This window comes from Dreissena polymorpha, chromosome 4, assembly GCF_020536995.1.
Source record: "Dreissena polymorpha isolate Duluth1 chromosome 4, UMN_Dpol_1.0, whole genome shotgun sequence".
In the NCBI taxonomy this organism is placed as follows: domain Eukaryota; kingdom Metazoa; phylum Mollusca; class Bivalvia; order Myida; family Dreissenidae; genus Dreissena; species Dreissena polymorpha.
Window position 1 is genome coordinate 142,571,355 of NC_068358.1, and position 9,203 is coordinate 142,580,557.

Here is a 9,203-nt window from a genome sequence, read left to right on the forward strand (position 1 = left end):
TCACCAGCTCAGTATTGATTTTCTTGCTTAAAGTGGTCGGAAAACATGGTCAAGTTGTATAAGTATGTTTTTTTTACATCCACGCTCCACGTATACTAGATTAGTAATTGGATTTAAGAACAGTAAATGCACGTTTATGCCTTAAATTATTTTTCCCTCATAAAAATTATTGGTAAGCTTATATGCTGCATTCTAACCGTCTGTCTGTCAGCCTGTCCATCGAATACTTGTATGTTTCTTTTAATAAAGAGTTTTTAAATGCACACGTAGTGTTTAGCCTTTCCGACGTAATATTCATCTCAAGTTTCAACAGAAACCGGATTTTGCGCTTCGATGATCGGTCTCCCAGTTATGCGTGGTTCTAATCACACTCTTTTCGCTAATCTTTTGTAATCTGAATTAAATTCTATATTTGTAATACAAATATGAGCAATCATTTTTTGTCTAATATTTATTATGTATTATTCGTTCAAATACTGCGAAATATCTGTATTTGAATGGATCATTTTCACATTCTTGGTATCGAATAACGTAGGGGTTGTCTCCCTTGATACAAAACTAGTCGAGAACAAAGTGAGGACGTGGAAGCTGGGATTGCAAATAATGTTCAGTTATTGTTTTCCCAAAGAAGTATGTGTAAGGCAGGGAGACCACAATCTCAAGACCATCTCAATATTTCGCGTGGTTTAATAACTCGGTATTCGATACTATACGGGTTTCTATTTATACATTTTTAATATTGAAACATCTATATAATTGCATGCGGATAGACTTTTGACCGGAAAAAGCATTTTGCAAATGTGGGAATACACATTATAAAAAATGATCTGCAATACAAACAACTTCAATATAGCAACAACGCCCGTGTTTTAGAGTACTTGTTAGTCTGTTTTTACTCAGGTTCTTTTATACAATCACAGTCAATCGAAACTTTTACAACGAAGCGTAGCGCGGCCGATTACATCGTTACTTGATATATAAAATAGTAAATTATAAGGAATAAAGCTGGGTGTATGGACCGATTAGATCCCCTGAACATTAAACGCCATTTGTTCAAGTGCAAAAACTTTTGTCCGTTCCCGTAATTTAACATGTTCTTTCATGAGAACACCATTAGGCCACGGAAAAGTGATCGGTTGCTCGACTGATTTTTGAGCAAGCGAGCGATATAAAAATATGTTTCTTTCATTTTCGACATCATTTAAAGCTGCGCGAAAAGCGCAGGATATAATATATATTGAATCCACATTCATTTAAAATTTCTTCACATTCAAGGCTTAATATACTGATGTTATAAGCTCTAAATGCAATCATCTGACCAAGTGTGTGTTCTTGAATTGTGTTATTTATTGTTAAAAACTACCCGTGACTTGTTCAAATGTGTAGATTCTACTGGCACTCATTGATGACAAACTTAATGCAGATAATAAAGTTTTTGCACCCGTTCTGTCATTATATCCGTTTGTTGTGGACTTTGGTGTGGCTCTCGGGCTTTTATATCGGCGGAGGGCCGATTATTAACGTCCGGTCCGGCTTTTCCGTATGGTATCGTAATCTCTTTTTGTCACTTCGCAAATTTAAATTTATAAAAAAGTATACAAACAAATCGATACCTTTCATTGAATTAAAACGGGTATTCACAGGCCGCGGCCACTGATCACACAATTAAAATCAATCAACAACGCAAACTGATAATTGAAGTAAGAATCCCTTCCTTTAATTAATTCTCAACAGTAAAGAAAAAACACACAAAGCATCTTCAGTTCGCTAATTGATCCGACGATTAACACGCGCGTGAAATGTTTTTGTTTTTTTTCTTTTCGCGAAATCCTAGCCCACGATACTGAAAGCTTAATTTAATTACCAAAAGAAAAAAACTGGATTACAAACAAAACTTTAATAACCTATAACTCATGAATTAAATCTCAATAAAAAGAGAATTAAACAATTGAAAAAAATCTACACAATCAATATTGAAATAAGTCGAACTAAAACCGTTTTTGGATCGAACGATCATAGCATTTATTATACTGTAATGTTGTTTTAATCAGAGACCTAGATCTATGTGTCCACATATATCTATCCTTTTTGAAATAATAATATTTTATAAGGTTTTAACTGTCTGAAATACCAAATTATACAAGAATATTTTATCAGCAAAAGCCTTTCAAATAAACTATTCAACAGCATTCTCGCCGCGATTTGGAAGTTCTTAGCGCAATTGCTTCAATGATCGCGGCATTATGAATTCTTATTGTAGGTAAATAAAATCGAGATTTTATAAAAACATAATTACTCATGTTTCTATGAAACTTAATTTTATGAAAATCGGATCATTATTTACCAAGTTACAGCCGCCTTTCTACAGCGCCGTAACATTTTCGCACAACTTTTCTCGATAATCGTAGCCGTTGCTACTGACGCGTCGCTATCTTATCGCAATCGTGATACACCGGCTATCGCCGGACTACTCCGATTGATTCATGGAAAATATCGTCTGCTGATCCCAAGTATTCTCATCAGTTTCTCGACCACGTGACCCCGCCGAGAGATAGCCCGATAAGGCGCGAAGTTTCCAATCTGTGTTATCTATAGGTCTTTGCTTTAATGAGTAAAATTATATTTCAAATGTAGCAGTTTCATTCTATAAAACCAAAAACAAAAAATACTACGAAATTGAGAACGATATAAAAGCTGTATTGTCTTATGTAAAAATACCTAAAGTTCAATCTGATTCATGGCAAGGACTGCTTTTTAAAGCATTAATAACACTTCAAAATATGAGACATGACAAAAGTCCCGATTCTGATGGATTCACTGCTGGTGTTTTAATGAAATTTTTAAATAAGTTAGGTCACTTCATAGTAAGACGTGTTAATAATGCTTTTATTGCAAACTCCTTGTCAATAACTCAAAAAATGAAATGGTAACGTGTATTCCAAAAGAAAAAACAAGCCGAGAAGTTATCTGAAAAAAACATAGGACCATTAAAATTATTAGCTGTTGTTAACAAACTCGCATCAGACTCCATTACAAATAGATTAACACCGTACTCCATATTTCAATATCCGAAGATCAAACTGGTTTCATAAAAGGTCGATTAATTGTTTAAAAAACTACTTTATGATTTATTGAAATATGTTGAAGACAATAGTTTCACTGGATTATTAATGTCAATTGATTACGAAAAAGCATCCGATACATTGTCTTCCAAGTTTTTAGAAACAACTATTATTTGTATTTGATGTTGTAATTTCGGACTAATGTTTAAAAAATGGATATCTATGTTGTTGCATAATACTATGGCGTCTACAAAAAATAAATGGATACTTGTCCAAAACATAAATGGATTCTTGTCGAACACTTTCTATATAGTGAGGGATTGTCGTCACGTAGTCTCAATGAGCGCTTAAATTGTTATTACATGTGCAGAAATTCTTGCAATTAAAATAAGGGAAATAGGAAATTAATGGTACAACACTTAAAGACAAAGAATATACAATATCTCAATGTGCTGATGATATACACCTTCACTTTTTGAAGGATCAGAATCCTACCTTAAGTGTGCGTCAGACATGCTACATTAATTTTCAAGAAACTCTGGACTAAAAATTAACTATGAAAAACAAATAAGTTTATTTGGATAGGCTCTATGATTATACCACTAGATCAATTAAAACTAAATACGAACTGACATGGGAAGCTACTCCTTTTAAAATACTTGGGCTAGTGCTTGATTTTAACTTAGAAAACATGGTAATGATAATTTCTAAGAAATACATCGACAGTATTAAAAGGTCAACAAGTCATTAGAATCGTAGAAATAGTATACCGCTTGATGTCCATGTCAAATCATCTTCATTTATAGACTTACTTATATGTATCACTGCCAACACAAAGAATAAACACCATGAAAACATCATTTTGCGACTTTATTTGGGCAAGAACAAACAAGATACAAGCTTCAGTCCTCGTTAAGGAATATAAAGAAGGTGGGCTAAATATGATAGATATGTGTTCTGTTGTAAGATTAGTAACAGGCAAAAGAAATTGTTATACTGTAGTTTAATCGAATTTTAATTTAAAAAAAAATTTTACTACTGGTAAAATGCATGCACAGAAAAAAAAAGAAAAATAAAGTTTGTCTCGATATTGTGTCTCGATGTCTTAAATGATATATTGTATACTGAAAAGTTGAAAGAGGTATTCGTTTTGAGAGAGATATTAAGTAGGGATGAATAACCTTTACTTCTAAAGAATCTTTGGATAAACATCTCTGAGAAAATGATACTTTACTATTGTACCAAGGATTAATCAACGTTAGAAGTAAATGTATGGAAACTTTGAAGACATTCCGAATGTTTACAATAAAACTCAAGGACCTATAGTACCTGTGTTAATCATTATAAAAAAAAGGTAAATTGTTTCAATAAGAAGTACATGGAGAACTAAATGCAATCCATATAAACGAACCTCACATTCGAGGGATGTTGGGTCTGTTGGACGGTTGAGGATTTGCGTTTACCTCTTTGGCTTTGGAAAGTTAAAGTATGTGGGGCGTAAAACTTGTTATGGGCTCTTCTACTGTTCGTCGAGAGGGCGAAAATACGTCTGCTACCGCGTATGTCTTCAACGGACCTTCCGGGTACATTATGCTTTAACTCTGCACGCTTTTTATCCCCCGCCATAGGCGGAGGGATATTGTTTTGGCGTTGTCCGTACGTCCGTCTGTCCTTCCGTCCGGAGCCATATTTTGGAAGTGCTTTGGCGGATTTCATTGAAACTTGGTATGAGCATATATATGGATAAGAGGATAATGCACGCCAAATGGCAGTGTACACCATCCGTTAATAACGGAGTTATGGCGCTTAGTTTCTTGAAAAAATGCTTTTTAATACAAGCTTAGAGCTATATCTCCATTTACACATGAGCCAGAGCCTTGAAACTTGCCACAGTTGTTCTCAATCATCTGGGGGTGCTTCACATTCAACATCCATAATCATAGGGGCTAAGGTCAAGGTCACACATTGTGGTCAAAGGGCGTTGTCCATCCGTCCAGAGAACTTTTATGTCCAGAAGCATATTGGCGGTGGATATCAAGTCAACGAATTTGCTTGTTCGTCAGAGGATCAGCGGGATGATTCCCCTGTTGCTTGGAATACAGGTATTTTGCTTCTCGGTCTGCTTCTGAAAGCAGAAATGATAAAAAAGTGCCAATAATAATTATGTAAATGTATGTATGGGCGTTGACATGAGAATGTGATTGGTCTCCGTAAGATGACTCAATGATATTCCCTTAAATGTGAAAGAATGTAAATTTGAAGTCACGAACTTGGCTCTTCCCCTATATGAACATGCATCTTCGACTGAATTCTGTATGGTTTCAGGCTCTGTAGGAACACAATCTGTTACAGCTGGCTCTAGAAGGTTACTGAAACGCCCAATTAATCATGAGTATAACATTTATATTATTTTAACATGATGCATATTTACGCACTTAACGTTAAGTTTCACTTTCATGCCACTGGAAAGCATTTAGCCCACAAAATTATGATTTGCTTTTCGTTTACGTTATTTTTAACAAGAAATATCTTTTAAAAAGATATTCGTCGTTTATCCTGACTAAAGTTTTCAATTTAAAACCAAAAGTTTAAGTATTGCTGTGTTCTTTTTGCACTTAAAAGTTGCTATGAAGTACGCGTATTAAAACATATAATATAGCATATAATGTATAGTGTTCACAGATATAAATTTTACTACGTGTGATCACATCATATGTGCCCTTACCTGGCTTATTATGAATATATTTCTTTGTCGTCGAAACATTTGAGATTTGATTAAGGAGCAGTTTTATTTCCACACATTCAAATAACACTGTTACATCCGCGTTATGTGAAAATCGGTCTTATGGCATATGTGCCATGCGTCGCTAAAGCTCAGCCGGCGCACTTGCGCAGTCTGGTAAGCGTCAACACTTACCCGTATAAATAAACAACACAAGGTTACGTGACATCTAGGTCATTGGGGGAGGGAGAGCAGCCAACACCCACCTAATTATACAGTCTTGTGACTGTTTTCTTTTAAAAATGTGTAATCTCTGCACAAACCTGATGTAATCAAATAATTGTGTTGGATTTGTGTCGCTTTTACACAACCTTTATTTTAGTTTTTAATGGGTTTATTGTTCTACCCCGCCCTTTCTAAATCAGGCCAATGGCATTGACCTGGTCTTCTTTATTTTAATACATTTTTTATGAGAGCATGACGTTAGTCCACCATTTACATTTTTCAGTTTTTTAATATAATCATATTGTATGGCACTTCTTACTACAAGAAAGGACGAGGCTGTCCAGTAACCTGGGATTGTTGGCTGCATTGCACCCCCTCCCTTCCTCTTTGACACCCCACCCTTTCCCCTTCAAACTCGAAGAACCATGTCGGACTGGAGTGCACGGTGCAGGGCCTTATACCATTATAAACACCTATTTAGCCCTATCTAGGACAAAGTATTGTCGACCTTGTTGAAAGTACTAATCTTGTACCTTGGAGTACATTAAGGATTATTATAACTGCTATCTTGTGTAGCAATTTCCTTATTTTTGTGAAAACTGCTATTTTATATAGCAAATTGCCTTAATTTTATTATTATTGCATTAACTCATGTTAAAATTGCTACTTTTATAGCAAATATCCTAATTTTTATATTAAATTGCTATTTTATATAGCAAATTGCCTCGGTTTTACTGTCTAATCGTCATTTTGGATACCATATAAGGTACTTTAGTATTATTTCCTCCAATGTTATCATCAGTATACTAATAATATTGGATAGATTAGAGCTTTTTGGGTTTATCTTAACGTATCTAGGTAATATGGTCTTTTTACCATTTTACATCTTACCATTATCAATTTTCCTTCAATAGTATACAAACTATTTTTCATTTACCGTGCACTCCCTCTGGTCCAGGGGAAACAACCATTGTAGACTTCATCATCACAATTACCTCCCTTAGTACAACTGAGTGACACCACCCCTGCTGGCTCTTCTTTTCCCCCACCCACATCGGCCTACACTTCCATAAAATCTCTCCTTCTTTCAACCCTCCAGGGTGGCAACATGTATTTTAAATATATTAATGCATATAGTCCTGTACATATTGTAAATAATGTACATCTTGTACAAATTTAGCTGTCTTTGTCTCATTTTTAACTGTAAAGTACATTGTCTTACCCTTAATTTTTATGTGGCCCTATGAAGGTGACCGTTTGGAGACACGTAAGTTATTGCCCTTAACATATAAGGGTTTATTACTAAACCCACTTTTAAATATTGTTTTAATGCCACTCTAGGGGGATCTCTCTTTTTCATAGCCCAATCCTTCTTAAGTTCCATACAGACAGGGTCTTATGTTGGAGCATTACGGCTATATTCCCTGTCTGCAAGTGTTCAACATTGAGCCACATACATAAACTTGTACTCATTTTTTTTTTTTTTTTTAACAACTCAATACTCAATTGCAATATTAATATATAATTGAGAGTTACACACTCTATGTGATATCATATATTGTCTTTTTTTTCCTTCCCTTCTCATATAATTGCATTTGCACATGCAACTTCACTCTACATTTGAGAGCTGTTAAATCAGGCTCTGGCATCCCTATTAATAAATGTTCTTAGATATAAACATATCTCTCTTATGATTAGATCTTGTTGTTTGGCGTTTAGTTTAAACTTTAAACATACACATAAAAATGGTACTTGACTATGCATGTAAACATATTGTGGCAATGTTCAACCACTTTGTGATCTGGAAAACCCTCAAATATTATTATTTTGTTACACAAACATATTACACATCTGTGTATTCCTTTTTCTATAATTAATATATTAAAATAGTCCTATTTGGATTCAAACATTTAAAACACAGATCACAAAGTCTAAAGACTCCAACAAACCCATTGCAGTATATACTGAACAGTAGGTCTGGTAATGATGCTGCCACATACAACAGTATGTGTGTTTTCACCATCTTTACTTATAAAAATTGGGCTATTCTTTCTCTCTCTCCTTAAAAAACAATACAAAGAATAACATACAATAACAACATCTTATGAATGATAATAATTAATAATAAGTACAGTAACGTAACAAAAACATAGTAATCTAATACTATAAAACAACTCCAAGTTCTTTTGGATTAACTCATTCTTTTTCTTTCATTTATATTTTTGCATATAAACCATTATTGTTTACTTTTTTTTTAAAGTACAAAGTCAGCCGTGGGAAAATCTATTTTTAAACGGATTGACCTACTGGCAATCCTTAATAAGAAATTTCGGCCAATCAGCGCCATCGTTATATAAGCGCATCAACCAATTAAAACGCCGCTTTTTAACCGCGTTAGGCCTATCCACTGTAGAGCACTGCGTCTTTTTAACGCTTTATATAAAGGTTATATATTTTTAAACCAATAGATTTTTATTAAGGCACCGCACCAACACTGCAAAGTTTTATATTTATACCAATGGTACAGCCCAGTAAAATCGGGCTGTCCATTTTATGGCCGTTTTCGGCTTTTTATGCAGTTCTATGTTAAGCAGTGTGCTCGGGCAATGGTTTTTAACCGAAGTCCCGAGGGTAAATAACCCCATTAGTCAGTCAGACGTGACATCTCATTAGTATCCTCCTCAATATGAATATCCTGACAAGACTGCGCGGAAGCGCATGCTGGACTAAAGCTTCGCTGGCAGCATATTGCATAAGTCACATTTTTGCATGAAGCGGTTTTTAAAAATCTGTTTGTGTCTTGTAAATGAAACTTCAAAAAACGACACTTTCCGATATACAATTCACGTTTAACTGTGTAATTTTATCGCAGGAAAGATTTCAGACAGACTAAGCGCGTCACACATGAGTTGAAAGAAAATTAAACGACTTCCCTTCTATCATGTGCACTTCACTATTTCGGTAGTTTTATTTCACAGTGCTAGAACATTAAGGACGTTCGGGTAATCGCTAAGTCTTCTGAAACTGTGTGAAATATGAAACCCATGACTGTCACCTCTCTACCGCTGTGCATCAATGTTTACGACGATGGCGACACACATGTCAATATTTCGCTTCCGTAATTATGTGTAAATTTGTAAAATATTTTCCCACGGTCACGTGATTTACTCATTGATACGAGCAATGGCGCATTG